Consider the following 23,581-nt stretch of genomic DNA (forward strand, 5'->3'; position numbering starts at 1 on the left):
ACCTTCCTGTGATTTTTGTGGGCAAACAAGTATTTATACAGGCGTGTCTGTAAAACACGGGCACGGCAACGTTTGGAGAGCCTGAAATGCTTCAAAAGCAGGTCTAATGCCAAAGAGAGGATCTTATCTGCCAGCGTTGTGAAAACCAGTCCCCTTCAGGCACCTTAAATCGGGAGCCCAGAGATGCTCCTCCAAGGGACTGTTCACTCCTGAGAACCGAGATCTGAATGTCTTTACCCACACGGCGCACGAGGAACTGGAAGCAGCAGCGTTAAATTGCGCTTCTCCAGACTGCCAGCGGACTTCCAGGCAAACCCAACCCCTAGGTAACTACAGCGGTGCCGTCCCTTCGGCACACCTTCATTAGGGAAGAGGAGATTACAACCTCATGTCCATGAACACCTCCTGCGTTCGTGGAAGCAGGGCAGCAGCGTGAACCACGGCTGAAGCCGACGACTGCCCGGCTAATGCCAGTTCATCCGGCAGCACACGCCGCTCCTGCCGCTTCACAGCCCAGCCTGCGCAGCAACAGACTCAAACCAAGTCGGGAGGTTTTAGCGAAGCATTCCCTGGCACTCTGGAGCGTGGGGCAGCTTTCCATACGCAGCAGATGAAGAAGAATGACATGAGCGTGTATATGCGTAACCCCAAGTACAAAATTAGCCCGTGCCAGTGCCAAATGCCAGCTCCAGCGGATTTGCAGGGGATTATTTCGGCGCAGCTTCAGGCTTCCCTAGGGTTGACTCTTGTAGTGGCTATGGCACAGTCCCTCCCATCGAACTCAGCGAGGAAAAGGCATTTCTAAACGCTCTTTGTAGAAAAGGCAGGACAATGCCTTGGAAAAGATTTGTTTTTGCTTTCAGAGATGCTGTCTGTGCAGAATTAGTGACAGCATGAGAAAGGTATTTGGCAAGTGAGTGCTGATCCCAGCCCTATCCACTGGGGATGGTGAGCTGTGTGGGGAGGGGAGCTTGGGGCTGAGGGTGGGGAAGAAAGGGGCTTGGAATGAAAAAGGCAACAGGTGGCAAGACTCAGCATGGAAACCTGTTCCTCCCCCCGACCATCCGCGCTCTGCTTGCTGCAGAACATTCTGTCCAGGCCCGGAGCCCCTCCGCGAAGCGCTCGCACAGCCGGAGCGGGATCAGTACCGCGGGCGCGCGCGAAAACCAGCAGCTTTGGGCATTTTAAAAAACTCATGTCTCATCTCCATCTTTCTCCCCTGTCCCCCTTCTTTCCCCTTCCATCAGGGCTGACACAACGATCAGGAGGGCTCTGAGCACAAAACATTTCAGTAACCTGGGAAATGATGCCTAACCTCTCGTTGCCAGGAGCCAGTATTGATCTGAAAACATGAGCTGCTGCCAGAAAAAAAAAAAAAAAAAAAAAAGCAGTAAACAAGGGGTATGCATGGGGGAAAGCCAGGGTTACCTTCCCCACAAAGATGAGGAACTTCAAGTCAACTTCTAACCTCAAGTCAAAGTCACCTCCCACTGCAGGACTCTCCAGTATTCCCAACGAACCAGCGCTGTCCGCGGCGGTGAAGCACTTCAGCTGGACTCAGAAAAGGACTGCTGCTGACACCATTTCTGACCTGCTGGGATGACCTCTGCTCGTTTTCTTTCCATCCACTATCCTATGGTGTTTACACAGATCATCTGCTGGTTGAGGCAGGAACTGCCTCTCAGCACACGCTTAAAAACCCCATCACGTATTCAGGTTCCACTTTAACAACGTAAAACTGCAGTTCTAGTAGTTTCCCACCTGCTCCATGAAATACTGAGGCACGACCTGTTGCTATTAATCGAGAAACAGAGGTTCATCTCCGAAACTCATGAAACAGAAGGCTTCTGACTACAACCCGCAGTCATTTGATTCAATTTTTGCTCCTGTGTTTTTCTATCTGCTTGGACATCCCACTGAAAACGCTCCTGTCCCTCTCTGCAGAAATACTGCGGCTGTGTCACGAACCCATCAAAAATCCCACCTCTATGTACCCCAAACAAGTCACTAACGTACTGTCCTCTCGTTTTGTGCAGCCTTCTGATGCTGCAAGAGGCAGAAGCAAATGCGCTCACAACTACAGGAAGACAATTAGATGCGGAACAAGGCTGGATACCGAACACAAAACCCTCTCTTCGCGTGACTCACCCATTACATCCCACTCTCAGACAGATTCCAGGCAACAACATACCCCACTCCGACACTTCCAACCCAGCCCCAGCAGCCAGCAAACCCGCTATCGGCTCAAACACGGATGGTTTTATTTCATGGTCTCTCTTGGCCAGATAATGAAACACACAAAGTTGCACAAGAAATACTGAAAACCTGATGTAACTTTTTTTTTTTGCCATCTTCATAAATGACTTACGAAAAACTTGAACCCAAACCCTAGAAGACTGAAATAAATATTTCCTTATTTCCTATTCAGTGTTTCTTCCATTGCAGGCAACTTAATAATCTGCTGTCAAATGGGCTTTGCACAAGAAACTCCTCGATGCAAAGCGGACCCAGAAACGCTGTGTGCAACGTTTGGGCAGTTGTTTTCTGAAGCAATTGATTTTTGAGGAAAAACAGATACTGAAAGATTTCTAAAGTGACTAAAAAAAGATTTTAAAAGTACATTCCAAAGAGAAAGTTCAGCATGTGAACTTTCATGTCAGCCATTTTAAGGCAAACTGAAATTAAGCAGCCCAATTTGGCCTCCAGCCAACCAGGGCCACATTCGACATGTCAGATTACATTTTCTACATCAATTAAGTATTACAGTAACAAACCATGAGACCAGTAGAAAGGATTTTTGTCCTTCTACTCAAAAAGACAAGCCTCCTCCTCTGCTCAGTCCCATGAACAGAACCAGCAGACCCAGCAGTACCAGCCCAGCACCATACCTGAACGTCACTTCTTGTTGCCACACAGAATGGAAAATGAGCCCAGGAAAAAAAAATTTAAAAACCTTAAATTTTAAGATTTGGGAGTGCTCATGGATATTATTCTTGGTGCCTGAGGATCTATCAAAATACATTTCCTGAGGTGACTCACCCTCTCCTCCCTACCTTATTTCCAACCCTAGGTAACTGGGCAGAGCAGCTGCCTGCTGGTGCCTCCTCATCCCTTGCCGGGTGGCGGCTGGCGCCGGGCCGCTCTGTGCTGGGAGCAGCTTTCCGCGCGGGGATAAGCTAAGACCAGGACAAATGGGGTAGAGGACCAGTACAGGCCAAATCCTGCAAAATGGTAAAGTCAATGGAACTGCAACCGGCCGTACACAACCGACAGTCCGAGCCTGCAGAAAGGCGCGTGCTGCCAAACCAGTGCACTTCCAGCTCCTGCAAAAACCCACCCACTTCTACTGAACTGGGCTGAAACTCAGTGCAAGCCCCTGTTCACAGAACACCAAGGACCCCGTCAAAAGCCTTCAAACTTCCGTGCACTCTTTGTCAACCCAGGTTTTGCTATATCGCTCAGCTAATGTGGGGGAGAATCTGTCCCTTGGCCCAGGTCGTTCCTTGTAAAGATGGACGGGAAACGCAGATGCCATGCCAGCAGAAATCCCGGCACCCTACGTGGCATCTTTAGAAATGAGAGATTTAATGTCCCCAAAAGCTATCAAGTTATCCCCACACATACAAAGCTGTACTTCAGTCTCTTAAAAACCATAATTGGGAAAATACTGGGAGGCTGAGGAATTCAATTTCATATTCCTAACTCGGGTGTAAATCAGAAATGTCTCCGTTTAAAACTCTGCAGCTAGAAAAGCATGTATAATCAGAGTAGGCAAAACAAAAAAAAACCCAGGCTGTAAATCTATAGATAGCATACTATCATTTTGTCCAAGCTATTGCTTCTGCTGGCAGTTCATGCAAAGAGCTGAGTTCAGTTACACCAGGAGCAAGGGTGGGGCTTCCTGTCTCACCCGATACGCCGTCTGGGTGTGAAAATCAAGCAGCTTTCTCATTAGGGGCACAAACCGCAAGACCAGACGCCGGTCTGATATAAGCATGGAGAAACCCCAGAGAGAGACTGCTTGGGTTCAAAACGTGTCAGACATCAGAAGATAAAAATACACTGCAAGAGCAAAAGCTGCCGTGAGCACATTTCACCACCAGCATCAAATGCCAACGTTGGAGTTCAGCGCAATGCAGTCGCAGCAGGACAGCACCACAGGCTCAACTGGTCTGTACTGGAGTTCACTCAGGGTCCGCTCAACATCTGACCATCTCGGCTCACATTTACTCATTTACTCCATGGGAACCTGGCATTTAGGCAAACACCTAAACCAGCAGCTGTCCTACAGAGGGGTAAAGGTGCAAGACCCCGTTGGCAATGCACGTATCCGCACCACAGAGCACAGAAACTCTGGCAGACTAGCCTGACGCCTTTTCTCAACGAAACTCTCCTCCTTAGGTGAACTGCATAGGAAAGATGATGATGATGAGGGCACAGGGGTGGAACACACAAACAGAAAAGGGCTTGTGACTCCAAGTTTTGCTACTAACTGATTTCTAAGATACCAGGCAAAGAATTTCAGCTACCCTCCACTAAGAAACCAACGCTAATTCCGTTCTACTTCAGAAGACGTGTCAAAACTCTCTGACACCACAGATACATCAGAAAAATATTACAAAAGTGCCTGAAGATTTTCACCTGTTCCAATGTATGGATACCGAAAGTTTTGCAGAGCAGTGAAGAGCCATCTCGAGCAAATTCATGCCAGCCAGGAACAGGCTTGTTGTTCTTAGCTACTTATACAGAATCATCCGTTAGGTCCTGGCTGCGTTACAAGGAATGGACTGGGCAGGCACGCATCTCACTGGGAAAACTCAGCACCGTTTTAACATACTCAGGGGAGTCAAGGACCAAGTGGGAGTTCAGTCAACAACCTTTCTCACCTCTCTGAGGCATTCCTCTACGTCAGGCAGATGGCATTTTCAAAAGCTCATCGGCTGTACCACAGCACAAGCACATTAAAAGCCAGGAGGAGTCGTGCTACTGAGATGCTCTATTTATTCTCTGGGTTTTGCCGTGCTTATTTCACCAACACTAGCTTGCTCTTAAGAATAAACCTATTCAATAGCCAAAAAACCTACACACAGTGAAAAAGATGGATTGAAACTACCTTTCCAGGCAACCGCACTGCTTCCAGTTATGGCATCTGCAAGGGAAGGATATGAGAATGCTGCTAGTGCTTCTTATTTGACTTGGCAACTTGGCTATTAACCACTGTCAGGACAAAGCTTTTAATACGTTATCAACGTTCTTCTCGCAGGAAAGGCCCTACAAAAAGTGAAATGTTGGGAGTCAAAGCACAGCAAGGGAAGAAACCAATTGTAAAGGTTATTACTGTCATTACCTGCACAGGTATTCAATAAAATACACTGAGTATGAGAAGCCCTGAAAGCATCTTTCTACAGGAATTGATGACTTTCTGAGCAGTGATGAAAAACAATCCTAAGCAACTACCCCAATCTCTGTATTTCGTGCTACTAATAACGCCTGAAGGGCCCTCGAGAAGTCTCCAGAAAATATTTGCATAGACCGTTGCTGAGAAATCAGAGTATGAGAGTTCTGTTCCTACTCCATGCAGAGCACATTGAGTAATACAAGCGGGAACTGAAAGACACAACTTTTAGGTTCTATCCTAAATGGCTTCGCTTGTTCACTGGTGTGACCATGGGCCAGTTACTTAAACTCAGCTAACCTGTAGCTATAAATGGGGAATACTACTCACCCATTTTTAAAGGGTGCTGTGAGGTTTATCTTCTACTTTTACTTGGACAGAAAGGATGCAAAGTCTTATTTTAAGCACAATGAAGTCATGGCACTGTGTGGTAACTCCTCCTCCAGTAGTACCCATGGAATTTTTTTCTCCAGAGCCCTCAAACTTGTTCAGGCTCCCGCTGGCACAATGATGGCATTATGTGCACAGCCTGGTGAAATGGCATTTCAGGAGAAACGTACCTTCACCAGTGACAAGTATTCAAAGCTACTTCTGGAGCTTACCGAGACCGCAACTCCTGAACTTGGGAACTGAGCTTACGACTTCTCCACGTGGTGCTTTTACGAACCGCAGGCTGAGTCTGTCGAAGAACAGGCTGAGCCACATGAGGACAGCGCGTGCTCTGTGCTTCTCTGGTTGTCTTAAGGCTTCTTTCAGATTTCTAGTTAATATCAAACTAAAAAATGCAAAATGAGAGGTATCTTCAGTGTGGGGAAAAGGGTCCTTTATCTGCATCCTTTATCTTTCACAAGCACATCCGCAGATGGACAGAACACTTGCTTCCTAAAGCCTCTTGTGACGCGGTCCACAAATGATTAATAAGGCATTAGAGGTCTTTATAAGGACTGCGCTTTCACGTGGATTAAAAAAATAAATAAATTCAGCTACAGACTGAAAGCTATGAAGGTTGTCTTGATAATAAAAAAAGCTAAAAATAAGGCTGTTCCACAGAGCTGTAAGAAGATTTACTGCTTGTCTACTGCATCTATTTAAAAGAGAAAAAACCTACCACATTGCCGTGTCAGTTCTAGGGAGTGGATGCAGCATTCACTTTATTTTTCTTTTTTACAATTTTGGTTTCGTTGGGCAGGAGTCCAGACTTTCCATCTTCCCATTTTTCACTGCTCTGGTGGAAGCGTAAGCACTCATTTTACCCTGTATTTTTGGGACGTGTGATTACGGGAAGTATTTGCTTTCTATTCTTGCCTTCACAGCACACATGCTGGCTGCCAGTGTGTCCCCCCAGTCTGACCTGTGGGGAATCTTCACAAACCACAGTTGAGCTTCAGAGAGCGCCTGTTCTGCACAGGCACAAAAAGGAGCTGTGAAAAAAAAAAACAAACAAACCTGACTGGAACTAACCTGCTCTCCCTTCCAACTGATGAGCCTGCCTCTCCTGAGAAGGGATCTTCTGGTTCTGCAAAGGCTTGGTTTTACCTCACCGATAGCACCGTAAACACAACTTCCTCGCTAGTCTGCAAGAACGCTGTGTAAAGAGGTGATGCTTTAGTCATATGGTAGTATAGGAAGTTCATCTTAAAAAATTTGGAACTGAGTTTTTCTCACACCTGTGCAAAAATCTTTAATGTCTATGGAATCGCATCCAAAACTTACAACAGAAGAAGCGAAAAAGGACTGGACAATGTTATTTCAGACACCATCTCAGTTTAAAGCCAATTCCTACAGAGCACCCTTCGATGAATTCATTTTGTAAAGGCAAATTTAAATTATTTTCTAGAATGCTCTACATTGCCCCTGGAGTAAGTCATCATCCATTTTCAAAGCTTCTTGGCTAGCATAAAAGAAAGGGAAAAAAAAGTTCTCTCTCCTGTCTCAACGTTTCTTTCCTTTTATTCTTTTACTACAAAATGAGACCAGATGACATCTGAAGACTGCAAACTGCAAGGCATTTCTAGGAAGTTATGGCACGGCAAAACCAGCAACAACCTCCCAGGTAAACGCCAGATCCCAAACTGCATTTTGAAATGGAGGGAGGCAATGCAAATAATCTTCCCACTTTTCTATTTCACAAAGATGAGTAACCCTTCTGGGATTCTCCTGGGCCACTGGGAACTTCACTGCCATGTGCTCTCTTCTCCCCCAGTCCGGTGTTAGCGGAGCTTGGTCAGCGTGAAGGGACAGCCAGTGCTGCCTGGGAACCTGCGCTGAGAACAAACGCTCAGCCAGTTCAGCTCCCTGTTTCATCCCTGATCTCAGCACTTAAGTCTTTTGTTTCATTGTTCTGCTTGTAAATCTATCATATGAAATTACTCTTTGGTATAGATCTGATCCTACAAATCTTTAAAACTCTTTAAATCTTCTACAAATATTGACTTTTTAATAGCCATTCCTCTCGTCTCAAAATTCTACGAATCTGTAGCGGTTGCTCAACAGAATTAGTATTTGCCATTCAAGGATTCTGCTTCTCCAGTTCTTCTTGTTGAAGTCCCTCTGCTCTGGGCAAGCCTGAGAAGCACAAACCCATCACAGTATGATCCCCGCTGCACAGATGGGAAAACGGAGATAAGCCAGAACCAGAGTAAAAGCCGTGTATGAACGTGGCTGCCGGCTATCTCAATGTGAGCGTTAAATCCCTGAAATAAATTACTCCCTTTTTTTTTTTTTTATTTTTCTTTTAAAGAAACATCTGAAAAGACAGCTCATTATTTGTTACACGATGTACTTGCTTTTTGTCTCTTGGCTGATGCAACTGGAAGCCTCTTTTCCACTGGCTCAGAGTCCGGTTCGCCCTTCCAGTGGAAACTAAAAGTTACAGCTTGAAAAGAATTCCCTGCCCTGTGGCTTAAAACAAAACAAAACAAAACAAAACAGTTCCACTCACACTTCCCACCGGTTGAGTAGAGCCAGCGATCGAGACGAGTACGAACCAGGTCAGAGGGGCCGAAAAGACCAAACGGCCCCTTTCCTCTACTGGTTTTTACTGGCGATAGTTGCTGGGAAGTCCCTGATGCCCTGTCCATATGAAGGGAAGGAGAGCGCGACTGACTGGGAACCAAACGAAGCTGGCGTACGCGCCTGCACACACACAGGTAGGGTGTTCCAGGAAAACAGAAAGAAGCTTTGGCAGCTGGAAAGAACCAAGTGCTTGGAAGTTATGCCATCAGATTCATCAAGGAAAATAAAAATTTCCTCTATGAACAGATTTGTTTTACCCAATCTTTGCTGAATTGTTTGTGGGGTCACGGTTCTGGTAATTAGAAAGCCATTTGCAGACAAAATTTTCTCCTCACATTTTCTTTGAAATGAGACCAGGCTCTCTTGCTGTAACTGCACTTAAGTTCCAGCTTCAAACTCTCTCCAAGGCATCAGTTCCTGTATTGTGGAGACACGGCCACTCTGCCAGCCAAGAATCGCATTTTGGTTTCAAATGTTACATAAAAGGACAACTATTCCCCTTGTGACTTCCACTGGTATCAGCTCTCCACCAGGTACCGTATTCTTCCCCAAGTACCCACTAATGCTCAATGAACTTCAGCCACCAGACAGCTTCTGGAGCCAGGAAAGGGGAGAGGGGACTCTAAATTCACAAAACACCCACAGGCTTTTGGTGCTTTTTTGTCAAACTGTGCCGCAGCACCTGGGCAGGCAGCTGCCAGGCTCCAGACTGCCCTGACCTGGGTTCTTCCCACCCTCCTCTTGTGCCTGTAGAGCTCCCATCTCTGACAACAAACTTGGCTTCTCCCAGGAAAGTCCAAGACCTGCGCGTGCCTGAAGCCCTGACACCGTCAGTGCAGTTAACAATCGCAGTGGTGAGCTGTCAGGGCGACTGTCGCCCATCTGCAGCCTTCTGCACCAAAACCTCACTGAGCACCTCGAAGCTAATCCAAAACTCTACCCCTCCTACAGCAGCGCACATCAGGCAAAAATAAGATCAAGATCATACTTTACGGATAGTTACCGATCTGTGGTTTCTTGAATAATTTTGTATATTTAATTGGCTGTGGATTTTCAAAGACAAAGCTCAGAGGTCTGTGTTTAGTTTTAAATCAGAGTAATTATATGATGAAAATACCATATAAAATAGCAAAGTCAACAGGCACTGTGTGTCTCTCACAATTCAGTTGAAAAACAAGGCCTTCACTCCTCATCCCACTCTTCCTCTCCACACCTCATCTGATATTTCTGGCAGGCTGGTTCTCCTTCAAGACCTTTGCCAAAGCTCGGCACATGTGCGCAGGCATGTGACGCTGCGGGGTGAGGGCAATGGAACAGTCTTTCATCGCCTAAGCCAGGGACAACAGTCTAAGGACATCATGATGAATTACTTCAAAGTCTGGAAGCCAGTGGAGCAGAGCAAACACAACCCTACTTGTGATCCGGACTTACCTCCATTTGTTTGCAGGGTTCTTTCTGACAACCCGCTCTGCATCCCCACCCTTCTACTTCATGAAAACGCATTTTACCAGCAGACCTAGTTTGGTGTAGTGTCATTCTGGTAATCAGCAACACACTAGAATCAAAACTCCACAAAACAACTGGGAGCCTGAAGGCTGCAGAAAGGCAGCACTGGCCTAGGGCTGCGCTACATTTATTTTTCACTTGCATTTCATTTACTTGGGATAACTACAGGAAAGCTTGAAACTGCTCCTCACGGCTCATGACAGGGCTGGGGGCCAGGCTCTTTGCTGTGAAGCCCAGGCAAGGAAGGTATAGGGAAACCATTGCAATCAGCTCAAACGTACCCACAAAGCCCCTGACGGAGTATCACACGCCGCCGGTGAGTGTGAATTGTCTGTTCTACCTGGACAACACAGGTTTGCAACCCAAGACTGCTTTAAATACACATCGGTGAAAGTATCCTGTCAGTGCCCTGATCATGGATTAACAGGGACAAATCCCATTAAGGCTAAAACCCCCCGCTCCTAGTGAAACGGAGCGGTGCGCGGCCTCGGTTATCCGTCCTGTTCTGGGGGCAGCTACCACCTTGAGCCTTTTTATCAAAAGGTGACTGCACGTTTGACTGAAGGAGAAGAGCAGTAACCATACAGTCAGGATATCTGAGGTGCCAGCAGATTTAAGATACCGTGCATATTTAATATCATTAAAAGGAACTTGTTTTTCCTTCGTATCTTTTCAGTCATGAAGGCCATTTCTGTAAGAACACACTTTTTGAGGAGCAACTTCTCCCCATCCATATATAGAAGACAGGAAAAACCTAAATTCTTTGCTTACAAAATGTTTTGAAAGCTACAGACAGGCAGATGCTTCCTTAAGCACCCGACAACTAACGTGCTCTACAATTCTGAGAAAGCCGCAAGAAGCTCATCCACTTTAAGTAACAGTTATTACTTCTGAAACCTCCCCAGAGCTCCACGGATAACGGCAGACAACCAATTACAGTCTTAGACTTTCAAAGCTTATTTTGCTGCCTGTAGAAATAAGCATCACATGCGCTTTCCACCAGATGCTGAGTTAAGGGAGGGGATGTGGGGGTGGTTTAAGAGGGGAGGAAGGACGAGGAGGAATGAAGGAGAGGAGAGGGCCTTTAGCTTGCTCTTTCCAGCAGTCCTCCTCTGTCAGAAGGGGTTTGATTTGGAAGAACCTTTTGTGTTTCCAGTAAGTGAATTGTCTAAACAGAACTAATTTTAGCTGGGACGTTTACCGTACAGGAGTGCTACACTTAGACTTTTGCCCTTCAGAAGGGCTAGTAACATTGAGAAAAGAGAAACATTGCAACAGTGACAAAAAAATTCAAATAACCCAGCAAAATATGACCCCCTATTGCCCCCTACACTGCGATCAACACGAACACCAATACTGAAGAAGCCGCCTTTGGCAAATTATCTCACTCAATATACAAAATTTTGGCAAAAAGCCGACCCGTTTTTTCTTTTTTCCCAACATAAACTCACCTTTTGCCTACAGATAAGAGGTGGAAGAGGAAATGCTCACAGAACGTATATGGATACGTATAGAGAGACACACAACACCCGTCAGAAAACCTATTTTGTGTAACATCAAACGAGGCAGCAGAAGGTAATAGGAAGGGGAAAACGGAGAGTGATGGACAGGAGAGGGAAATCTGGGACACCACAAGAAGGCTTTCCGTTCTTGTATAACGCGATAGATTTTAAGCCTTGAGGGGCAGAACCGGCTGAGCAAAGTTACAGTGCAGCGTGACTGCGCAGCCACATGGGCCGTGTCTGCCGCGGCGCTATTAATAGGAGAGCAGATTAGAGAGGTTTGCCTGGGTACGCTCTGCAGCCACCACTGTAATCCCGCGTTCCCTCCCGCCGCGCTTCTCCTCGTCGCCACAGAGCCCCCAGGGACGTCACAACGCGAACAGCGCCCAAAGGGCCCGCGGGAGCAAACTGCCCAGAGACGCGACCTTCCTCGGCTGCGCGCCCCCCTCGAGGTGTCTGCCGGCCCCGATTCATCCTTCGTGTCGGACAGAGCGTTCCAACTCTGTTCACATCTCCTCGAAACGAGCAGGCTTTAAACGCAGATTTAACTTGTAGTACTGAAGCGAACTGCAGAGTTCGGGCCTCGGTGGGTACGGGTATACTGAGCTACGCTTGCCGTGCCCAAATAATAAATGTGAGCACCCACCGGGCATGACACGAATTGGTTTTCTGCTCTTACTTCTCACTTTCTTGTTACAATGCGAGTTCTATTCCACATCGCCGTTCTGGGCGTGCAACGGGCCTGACCCCTATAAAGACGGTCAAATAAATATCTGGTGACCTCACAAGTATGAAAACAAGCTTATTTGAAAGAAAAAGCATATCTTCAGGGGGTTTGGCAGTAACTTTCAATTATTTTTAATTGCCTGGAAAATTAAAGTAAGAAAATAGCGTGGTATAAATGTTAGGGCACATTATTAAGCCGTTTTCATAATATCTTAGCCATAAGCTTAATAGACAAAAAGGTTTTTTTAGGCCTCGGTCATCTGTTCAATATGAATGGACTGTCTGTTCCCAGGCTTCCTCAAGGGGTAACTGAACTGAAATATTCCATGATAGAAACCAGATTCAGCTTGACCTGGTAGGCAACGAGAACTCCGCAGAACCTTCAAAATTTGGGTTTAATTACAAACCACCGTGGAGTCTGGAGCGCAGCCTGCCATCAGGAATACAAAGAAAGGAGTTGAGAGAAAGTTTGGAGCTATAAACGCCAGCTTCCCTTCCTCCGCTTTCCTTTCTTAAGCCATGGGACGGATTTTTTTCCTTCTTATCGTCAACACAACTGACTTGCAAACTGCAAAGTAAGCAAGATTTCCAAGGTGACAGCCCAAGTCTGCCTGTCTTTCTTCTCGCGGAATTACGCTATCACGGGTCTCAGACCGCATCAAACGCATCATGGGAATCAACACAGAACTGAAATTCAGCCCTGGTATCGCGATGGCTTCCAAGGCTCGTATTTTATTTTCTTCTTCTGTCTGAAACTTTGAAGCCTCAAAACCAGTTGTGAGTTGAACTTTTCTAACGAAGCCGATAACGCAGTGATTAAACACACGTGACTTAGAGCAGCATTGTTAAAAACCTTCACGAGCAGCCTGGCCAAAACGAAGCAAGCGAAACCTCACCTAAAGCGTAGGTCTGTGGCCTCCCGTACTCTGGGCAGAGGAGAACCGTGTTGTATTTTTGCCAAAGCTGTGGTACAAATTTGCAATAAATGCCTGACTCAAAAGCCTTGGGTCAAGGGAAAGACTGAAGCGGGCCCTCAGTCCATGAAAGCAACCACCACCACATCAGTATGAGCAGATGGTGACCAGAAGACAATGACGACAACCAGACCTGTGTGAAGGGAACGTCACTGCTCGGTAACACACACGGCTTCACAGGCTCTGCATTTCAGTGCTGTTTTCATACATCCAGTATGCAGCGAATTAAAAAAAAAAAAAAAAAAAAAAAAGGTCAGGGAAAGAGCTGGTGTGTCTCCATCTAGAACAGGGACAGGAAATCCCTGTCTGATGACAGAAGCTGAAGTGAGGGTGGATCGTGCACAGAAGGGAACTTAATAACCATGGGCTGTTCTGTACAGGAAATGGTGATAACAGAGACCAAGGGCTTAGATCTGTGGGGTGGCATGAGAAATGTCAAACATCTGCATTCAGACACATGCTCTCTTGCTTCTGAAGGAAGGAAGGAAGGAAGAAGAGAACTACCGGTCATTTTCAAGAGGACTAATTTGGGCAGGAGGTCCTGTGCTGCTGGTCTTTGCGGCACTGTTGTGTGCTCCCGACAATTCAGCGCGTGTCTGCACCACGCGTACCAGACTGAGGCACTCAGGTGCCTGAACCTGTTGCACACACATTTACTGTTACTGCAGAGAGACAAGGACGAAGACCATGAAGAAGACAGTGAGGAAAAATGCTCCAAAAAGGACCCAAATCATTTTGTTGCTTGCCAAGAGAAATTCCTTCTCTCCTGTCGCTCTGGAAGACCATTTTCTTTATTCTCTCTCTACAATGTTGCCGTGAAGCCGTCCCCCACCCTCCCCTCAATGAAACAAGTCCCGAAATGACTACTTGCTGTGTAACCTTCACGCATCCGACGGAAATGCAGCAGGTAACAGGCTACTAATGAAAATCCAAGCAAACAATCTCTCCCAGCATCACTCATCCTGCCAGCACAGTCACGTCTGATACAACCACCATACAACAATGCCGTCTCCAGTTCTGGAAGACGGGGAATCCTACGGTGAGCTTTTCTCACACAAAACCGAGAATTAACCTGACATAAGGACTTCACATATCTGCAAACCACCATATGCTGAAGCGTCTTGTCGCACTGAAACACCAACAGAAAAAACTGCACAACTCAAACATGAAAGAATATCCCAAATCAGACTGACCGCCCATTCTCTTGTGCAACCCAAACTAAAACGGAGAGCCTGGATAGTCATGGTTCAGATGTTACTGCATTAGGGGTGAAAAGATGTTCCAACCAACACTTCTTATTTATTTTATTCTCTGCTTAACCATGAGACAGTATGTCACCAACTCCAATCCCTGCATCTTTTTCTGTCTCATAGTAAGGATGTCTCAGATCCATTTTTCTGAGATCGCCATTAAAAAAAAAAACCAAAACAAAACACTGGAAATAAAGCAGTGAGATATCACACGCGTCGCTATCCCAGCTGGGCACGGTGTGTAGCTGCCTGCCTGGCTGAACATCATTCACGTCTCCGTGCAAGGCACCAGCCTGGCAGAAGGCCTGAGAAGGTAACGAACCATACGGAAACCAAGCCACAGTGGACAAGATGGGTTTGGTGGAGGGATGACTCCAGGCAAGGTAGATTTTTGTCTCCTCAAGGGAAAAAAAAATAGCAGCCTGCTGGTATAAACACACCGTACTGCTGATGGTGTGAATTTAGCTTAGAAAGCATGAATCAGAGGGAAGCTGACACCTCACCTAAAGAAAAAACATTGAGGCTGAAATAAATAAAACTTCACCTGAAGGAGAGTCTTGCCAGTCAACAATGGGAACAAAAATTATCACCTTTAGGCAGGGATAAAACTAAACTTACCTGGTGTAACAGCCAAAACTTCACAGGCCTTGAACACATGAAGGCAAAAATCCTTTGCAGGCATCTAAGCTCTCCCAAATACGTGGCTGGAGGATTATTTTGCAAGAAATTTAGGCAGGTTATCCCAGGAAGACTTCTGCTTAAGAGGGAAAAGAACTCAACTATGCTGCAAATTCACCATCTCTGCTAAACTCTCTCCAACAAACGTGCAATTCTGTCTCTTTAGGCCAAGTTTAGTCAACTTCCGTAAAAAAAGAGGCTGAGCTGTTACTGTACAGAAACAAATTTCTGCCAATGGAAGAGGGAACGGAGGTAAAGCAGCAAATTTCAGTGAAGGAAAAATTATCTGAAATATCAAACAGAATCCCAGACTTCTATTAAAGAATACAGATTAATTCTTTGGGAGAGAATTTTATCATTTCAACTGCTGCTGCTGAAGTGAGAGGAAGGAACTGCAGGAAAACAGGCAAATAACGCCCGGCTCAGCTGTTCGGGAGCAGCTGTCCCGAAATCCTCATTGGATGGAACAAGCCAGGAGGTCATGGAAGTCAGATTATTTGGAATGAAGAGGGGAAACAATAGGTTGGGGCCCTCTGTCTTCTTGCCTTTCTCATGTCTTTTGTTAGCTGTTGCCTTCCCAGAATAGCTGGCTGGCTGTATTCTAGGCAGATCTAGGTTTGGGTTTGTACATATGGCTTTTCTCCCCTGCAGCTTCCTAATAAATTTTAAAAAATAAACTTAAAAAGGGACATCCCCACCTCCCCATATTTATGCATCTGACTCGTATGCTCCTCTTCCAATTACCTTCAGCTGACCGAGGAGGCCGTTGGAGGCTTTAAGCTCGTCAGCGACGGGTAGCGTAAGGCAGCTCAAAACAGAGGCAGCCCCTTGAAACGTACTTTTCTCAGCTCTCTCTCCGCGGACAAAGCTAACCCCGTGCGGCAAGAGACATGACAGCTACCAAACCTGTCAAAATCAGGGCTCTGCCTGCGGGAAGGAGTACCGCTGCTGCTCGAGTTACCACTGAGAAGCTTTACAGAGAGGGGAGAGGTTAGTGCAGACAGTCCTTCTGTTTGTATACAGCGTAACGGAACTCGAAGCACCTTGAGGGCTAACAGGGCTTGTTAACGGTTCGCAAAGTTTAGAGAACAAAAATGGCCAGAAATTGGTTTGTCAGGACGTTGGACACCATGGTAAAACATGATTCTTGTCCTGCTTTTCCACTGCAGGTCTGCATGGCCTTGGGCAACTCACTTAACCCTGACCAAAGCAGTGCTGCTGTCACCCAGGCGCGCCGGGGAGCCGATTCATTTGCAGAAGCGCTTTAAAATGGCAGTCCTTACAGAAAGGAACAGTCTAACTGTTTGGGCTTAGTAGAGCTAAAGTGAGAGTGTAAACAACGGCTTAACCACAAAACACAGCTTCCTCAGAATTTCGGATAAAGACTGACTTTTCCTGTAGAATTTTTATAATCAAGCCTCATATATCCTGACTCCCACTTCACATGAGTCTGGAGAGAAACAAGTCTTAATTTTCACTCTAGGATGAAACCGTTGTAGTCCTGCTGACTCAAAAGATAAGGTGAACCAACAGAAAAAAAAACAAACAAAAAAAAAAAAAAAAGTAGCAACTTTAATTTAAGACTAGCAGTCAGTGGTGGACGTTCCTTCCCTATAGCAGTGAGGATGAACACGGAGCCTGCTGAAAGGTACACTGCAAATAATATTAGGGTAATTTAGTGTCATTTCTCTGATCTTAGGGTAATCTAAGATCAGAGAAAAAACATTTCTTGTTTTAAATAAGTGAGGTTTCCCCACTTTTTTTTTTCTCCATACAGCTTTGATCTTGATCTACAGATTAAGGATTTTTTTGGGTGCCCTCAGAATTGTTTAATGGGATACTTCTTGTGTTACCATCTTGGTAAAGAGACCCGGGTATGGATCTGAACAACGTCTTGGAAGGAGATTGGGTGTAAGAAGGTGGCAGACAGACTGAAAGATGATTAAAACCTCATTTGATCTCCAACTCCCAGGCAAAGCATGAGAACTCCTCCCCTTTCTCCATCCTACACATACCTGATTCCTGACACCGTATTAAGAGGCAGAAGGCACAAGAATAAAAACCTAACAAAATCCAGAAGTTTCCTTTTATGTTTGGGACAGGTTTTGCCTGTTTGCACAGGAGATGAAACCACGGCGTAGTTAGGTGATTTCCATTTTGGTCATCCACCATCAGTAGACTTGAAATATCCTGTTGTAAGCAGTGCTGTGTGATTTACAGCATCACCATGCCATTTGGGAGAGCTAACACCTGTATTTTTTTTTCTAATGATATTTGGCTTGGCTTGGTCTTCTGAACTGCTGTTGCTCTCAGGTTCAAAAGGAGACATGTTCCTCTAAGCTGATTCCTCTGTGGCTGAGGATTTAATCAGATCAAAGCAGCGATTAAACGTGGACCTTCACCACCCTTACAGGGACAGCCGCTCTCCCCCACTCCCCTTTTAAATCAGACGTGAAGCAATATCTATCTCTGGCAAATGTAGGCTTTTAAAATATCTGGAAAATTTGCTACCTTCTGGGTCACCTTTCCTCCAGACAGGGTGCAAAGCTATTTGGGGTACCAAGAAACTAAGCTACGCAAATGAATCGAGGGCTGCGCGTCACGTGAACGTGTTAACCCCAGCAGACACCCCTGCGGCGGGTTTTCTGACGCTCACTTCACTCCAACATACACACTGCAGATTTCCAGCACCGCTACCTCAGACCCTGTCAGTGCTCCTGACATTCTTTCCTACAGTTTTCCACTTCTGCTTTGTAGGTCTGTGGTTCTTCTCATCCATCCAAAGACAGCACGATAGCGTGTTCAGAGTGGTGAGAAACAGGAGTATAAAAAAATGTAAGTGGAGCAGCATTTCCACAGCTCTACACACCGTGAACCAAATATTAAGGCCAAAAAATGCTTTTTCAGTGACAATTAATTTCAGAAATTAGGCTTAATTTTACAGCAACTTCAATCATGACCTGCATGAAGAGCCAATAAGCTCTGCCATCCAATGCATGAGCCCTGCTCCCATCTTCACGCTGCACAACAAAAGCCGGCCAAGTGACTCACTCCAGCGAGTGCCAGAGCTACGGATGAAGGCTGCTGGATCCTGGCTCCTGATCCTATTCTCCAGACACGAGAAATCACTGGCAGTTTTGATGGGTATTATTTTCAGAGATGCAGCACAAGAACAGCTTCTCCTGAACTCCACGGAAGCTCTGCAGCAGGAGCACCGAGGGATATTTTCAATTAACGGAGATGTGCGTGTTCCGTTGGAAGCCAGTATTTACTTGATGAGCCTGCGTGGCGGTTTAGTCCTCTCCTCACTTCCATCACTGTGACACCTTTGAGATACCAACTCCTCGGTAGGTGGGATAACATCTTCTTCCAAGCTATTCTTGACACTCTACTCCCACTCCTCTTCTATGCGTTTAACCATTTTAAAGCTGATTTGGGTCATGACTAATAGGATTAGGTACTAAAATCATGAGCTGTTAGCAGCAGTCGTACAGCTAACAGGACCCACGTGGAAGGCAAGTGGGGCAGCTTTCAGATGGGTGGGAGAGCATTCATGTTAACCTGTTCCTTCTTCCCTTTAAAATTATAATTAATATTAAAGCTGGGCAATAATCCCACCAAAGAAACCAAAACTTCAACTTCACTCTTGTTATAGTCAGTTTCCTTACTTTGCCTCTCAGTCTGAAACCAAAATTCCTGACAAGGGGGGATGAAGTGGGCTTCAAGCACTGCCAGGAGTGAGCAGCAACATTGAATAAATAAACGCCAGTAGCCTAATTTTAAGATCCACTGAATTAAAGCAGGCAAACGTGTTTTTTTAAGTCTAGGGTCCAAGTCTTGTGCAAAATTCACTGGTTTCAGCTTCTTTCATCTCACTCTAACTAATGTGAAGGGCACATGCTCTTCTCGTGGATATTTCCAATAACTGTTTCTTGTTTTCACAGAAAAAATATTAAAACAGTAGAAGAGAACACTCCCCTCCTCCTCTTTCTGAGGTTTGGAGAACGATCTGTTCACCTGCTTTAGGGCAAGAGCAGTAGTTACAACGGCCCAAGGTCAGGATTACAGTGCTTTATTCCTGGCTCTGCTACTGGTGTTCCTTGAATGGCTTTAGGTGAATCCAGTCACGCACGTGTTTCATTAAACTACCTTAGTGCAAACAGTATCACAATTTCTAAAGGAGCTTGAGATTTTCAAATAAAAGGCATTACAGAAACAAGACGAATGCTTTCACAGAAAACAAAAACCACAGAATCTAATTTTCCTAATTCTTTAATAGGGTTAAGCACCATTAATTCCAGCTGGGAAACTGGAAGCTCATGAGTTTTGTCTCCTACATGTTGGGCATCCAGTTTTCAAACCTTTTTCTGCAACTTCCAAATGGTTGCAGAAAACTATTGCAGGAAATAGGTACGGAAACCCCCAACAACTCCAAACGTCACGGTTTATCGTTCTGGACAAGAGCTTGCAGTTTAATTAAAGAGAAGATTTAAGTTAGTCTACAGTAATGCTCTCCAAAACGGGACATTCACGAGAGTTGCTCTTTTTTCGCTCCTTTCCCTGACACACCTCACCGTAAGATGCTGTATCAAACACATCAGTAGCCCGATCCAGCACAGCACATCTTTTCCCTATGTTCTCAAACAGCTTCTGTGCCAAGTCCCCACCTGAGTCCCTGTGTGCGGAATATCCCTCCTTAAAATCGGGTTCACCACAGGCCAGATGTCACCACACCTGTAGATGTTTGTCTACATTGGAGATGATTGTCTAGATTCCCTTGCAGTCAACAGAAAGGCAGTTCCAGACTGCAGTTCATCCTAAAGCAGACGCTTTAAAGCCCACCAGATAATCTATCGATTAGCACAGGCTTAAGACGCCTACAGCGTAGGCAACCAGTCACTTCCCGGAGTTTATTCAGGTTCACGGATGAGACTTCCATCTAGAGAAATAAGTGTCTAAATATCCTTGAAAATGTGTTTGAAACCCTCTGCAAGACTGGGCCCTGTTTAAAGGAGTGATGTTTAGCATCTCTTCTCCCAGCCCACTCATGTCAGCTGACCAGGATTTGTCAACACCTTAAGACAACACTTTTATGCCTCATGCATAAGTCAAATTTATTTTGGTGGTATTTTCTCCTCCACATGAGACAATGAGGCTAAAGGATTCTTTTAATGAATGGCTGTCTTTTAATGATTACATTTTTCAGCAAGACAAAAATGATTTTTTGGTTCAGAACAGCAAAGAAACCAGCGTACATCTCTCCCAATACAGAGGAAACCCTTTGGGTAGTAATGCGATAGTGAAAGGCAGCTCCTCTCTGTTGGCAAAGATGTTTTACCCGTAAACGCCTGAAACTGCACCCAAAACGCGGATCTCGGATAATCTAAAGTTATCCTTGTGTAGAAGTGGTTTAGCTGTCATACACAAAAGTTACACGGTTTTAAAAGGCTTTTACCACTCCAGCTGTGTGCCTGAACCATTTCACCTGCTATGGCCGTGCCCGTACCCGTCCCGGTGGCCTTATTTACAGCCTCGATAAGGGGAGGTTACAGTTCTGCAGGAACATCCACAGCCTGGCCGATGTCACCACTGTCCGTTCAGTCCGAACAGGACTCTGTGCCACCGAACTGCACACACTCACTGCCTTGTTTCCCTTTTCCCCAGAAAGGATTCTACAGATCGGACTCTGGGAGAGAAAGAGGACGCCGATATATTCCATGAAGTCAAAGTGCTGCTACCGTAGTGCTGAGGCTGCAGTTTCTCCCTCTCCTCCACTTCCGCCTTCTCTGATGTCAGATCACATTAAAGCAACGATCAATCCTTCTGTCCAGCTCTTTCCCGCACAGTGCAAGCACCACCCCTCTTCCATCCCTGCCACCACCCCCAAATCTTTCAGAGGGCAGGGAGATGTGGCTGACAGCCCCTGGGCCGTCGACAAGCCGGCTACACGGCCGGTGGAATAACCCGGCAGCCGTTTGTTTTATTGGCTTACAGTCAAGCCTCGTGCCTAGTAAGTATGATTACTACAAAGATTAAAATTCACAGAGGTGCAAAATAAAAATAGCAGACACACACCCTGGGCAAGGACCAGGCTGTCTTACTAGTCAAGGTTTCACTGAGTGTCTGAACAAAGCAACCCCGTCTTACGATTCCAGCATCGCACTCAATTCAGCTGTATACTACTAATGTTCATTAGAGGTTGGAGCAAAATCCAGTTTTTATGTCTCCAAGCATGCCGAGATGAACCTTTGTTTAAGGAATGCACAAGCACGATGCTTTCATTGCACTTTTTACTTTACCACAAGTATGCCAGGTTCCAGGCAGAAATATTTGATCCCTATTTAAACATCCACCTCTCTGAGCCCGTGTCTTGACTTGCATCTTGTGCGAACTGTTACGTTTCAATTCCAGCCTCAATTCATGCGGGATTCCACAGAGAAGTTCCACAGCACTAGCAGCACTCACTCATAGCAAAGTTACCGGGAGTTTGAATCCTGAGCTGTCCCGCCACCCCGCTCGCTCAGAACAGACACCGTGCGTGTCAGGAACGCAGGAAGAACCAGTGCAGCTGAGGAAGGGGCTGCATCCCCAACAGCTGTGCTCGCAGTGTTTTCCAGTACTGTGAACACTGGAGGTACAGTAAGAAGAAGAATAGAAAGGATCACCCGGAACTGCGCACACGTTCCTGCTGGGTCCATGTGAAAGCTGGAGGTACCGCAGGTGCAGTCTAGGTGACTAGAACAGTCAGAACAAATATGCACAAAAAGTCCCAGTTGTGCAAAAGATACTGAAGCAGAATACAGGGTAATCCCTGGAGTCCAGTAACAATCGAAACTCTTTAGGCAGCCCAACTTACCGTGCCCAGTGCACCTCAGTTTCCCCTGAAAATGGCCAACATGCTGCTTGGCGCAGTTTGAGTAGTTTGTGTGTATCAAAACAAACTCATAGCAACACAGCACCTCTCCAAATATTTTGTAAATCTGTCGTTTTAAACAAAAGGTATTTAAGTTCTAGATTGGCTAGGAATTTTTGCAAAGGAAATAAAAATGAAATATATTACATTGAAATTTTCACTGTTACCACCGCACTGACACATATATGTTTGCCACCTGCTTAAGGAAAATACGCAATCTCATTTTCAGCCTTGACTTGTCCCTCAGAATAACAACCGTGTTTCCCGCAGCCACGTCCTCTGTTCCGTCCCGCACCCACAGCCAGGTGCCCACATCGGTGCCGACAGCCTTGTGCCTTAACACAGTTAACAGTCAATTCTGAAAAGGACTGCTGGGCTCAACAGGATTATTTCCCACTACCAAAATGGATTTCAGATCAGAGGAAAGGCACTCGACTCCCTGCTCTATGAACTAAAAGCCACTCTATCGATAAAGCAAATGCTGCAGCAGTGCAAGTGCCACGCACAATACCCACAGCTGCTCTGCTCAGAGCAAGAGGAAATCCATTTCCAAAGCTCATCCGGTTTTGGTCTCGCTCCTAAGCCTGCTCAGCAAGGCACCACGCGTGTACCCAGAAGAGAGGGAAATCCAGCGGCTCCAAGCTTTGCTGATGAAGCAAAGCTGATTATTTTAGCTGCTGCCAGAAGCTCACAGGATTGCAGGGGACGAGCGCAGCAGTGCAGGTGTCTGTGAAAATAAAGAGAAACCACCAAGTCTCCTGGGAGGAGGGACTCAGAGGAGGAGGGGAATTATTGCGGTTTAGAAAAGGGAAGGGGTTGGTCGAGAGAAATGCTATAAAAGCACCATGACGACAGAACAGGGTGATGGAAAGGTCAGTCCCTTTCAATAATGCTCTTTTTTTTCTTGTCCAAATGAAACACTTGGCCACGTCCATCGCCAGAGTTCAGTTGGAGGTAAATGGCCAGACAGGGGGGCCATAAACCGTCTCGAGATGCGACGCTGTGCTGTGATGGGGTGCCTGCCTTCCCAGCCCTCTTCCCCAGCCTTCTATCAGGGCAATTTCCACAGTCAGAGCCCGCACAACTCGCCAAACAAAAGGTGCTCTTGTGCACAGCGCAGGCACCGAGCCGGACTGTAACTCCTGTTTACCTCAAGCAACCACCTCCTGATGCCTAGAGCCCGTCACGAAGGATGGCAGGAGTGAAAAAGAAGGTATTTTCAATAACGAAATAGCGATTAATCCTGATAGGCAGGCAGCCCTTAGAATTACTTTTCAGCTGCTAGTGGTAGGTGGTCAAATTATACCTTTCCATCACATTTCCCACTATACCGCACATCTCCTCGGTACATTTTCTCATGAAACACTGTAAGGTTTCAGAACAATTAAACCTAACCACTGAGTAATTCCCACTCCTTTTTTTTTTTTTTCCCTAATATGAAATCATTCTTTCTAGTGCTTTAGGAAAATAAATGTAAGCTCCAGAGCTCCAACTCAGTACTAACACACAGAAATGGTGCATTATAGCGAGAGATGCAATACAAAGCCTTCTTGTTCCACAGCAGTGGGTGCTACGGCCAGCTGAACGGTCATCTAAAGTTCTCATCTATGTATGACAGGTGG

The 23,581-nt window shown here is 45.9% G+C and overlaps 1 protein-coding gene across 3 annotated transcripts in view; it reads right to left on the reverse strand.

Moving 5' to 3' along the window:
* Nucleotides 1-23,581, reverse strand: part of SKI (SKI proto-oncogene) — a 115,574-nt gene that overhangs the window by 18,515 nt on the left and 73,478 nt on the right. The window lies entirely within an intron of this gene.

The sequence above is a fragment of the Chlamydotis macqueenii genome, chromosome 21 (genome assembly GCF_036417535.1).
Source record: "Chlamydotis macqueenii isolate bChlMac1 chromosome 21, bChlMac1.mat, whole genome shotgun sequence".
Lineage (NCBI taxonomy): Eukaryota > Metazoa > Chordata > Aves > Otidiformes > Otididae > Chlamydotis > Chlamydotis macqueenii.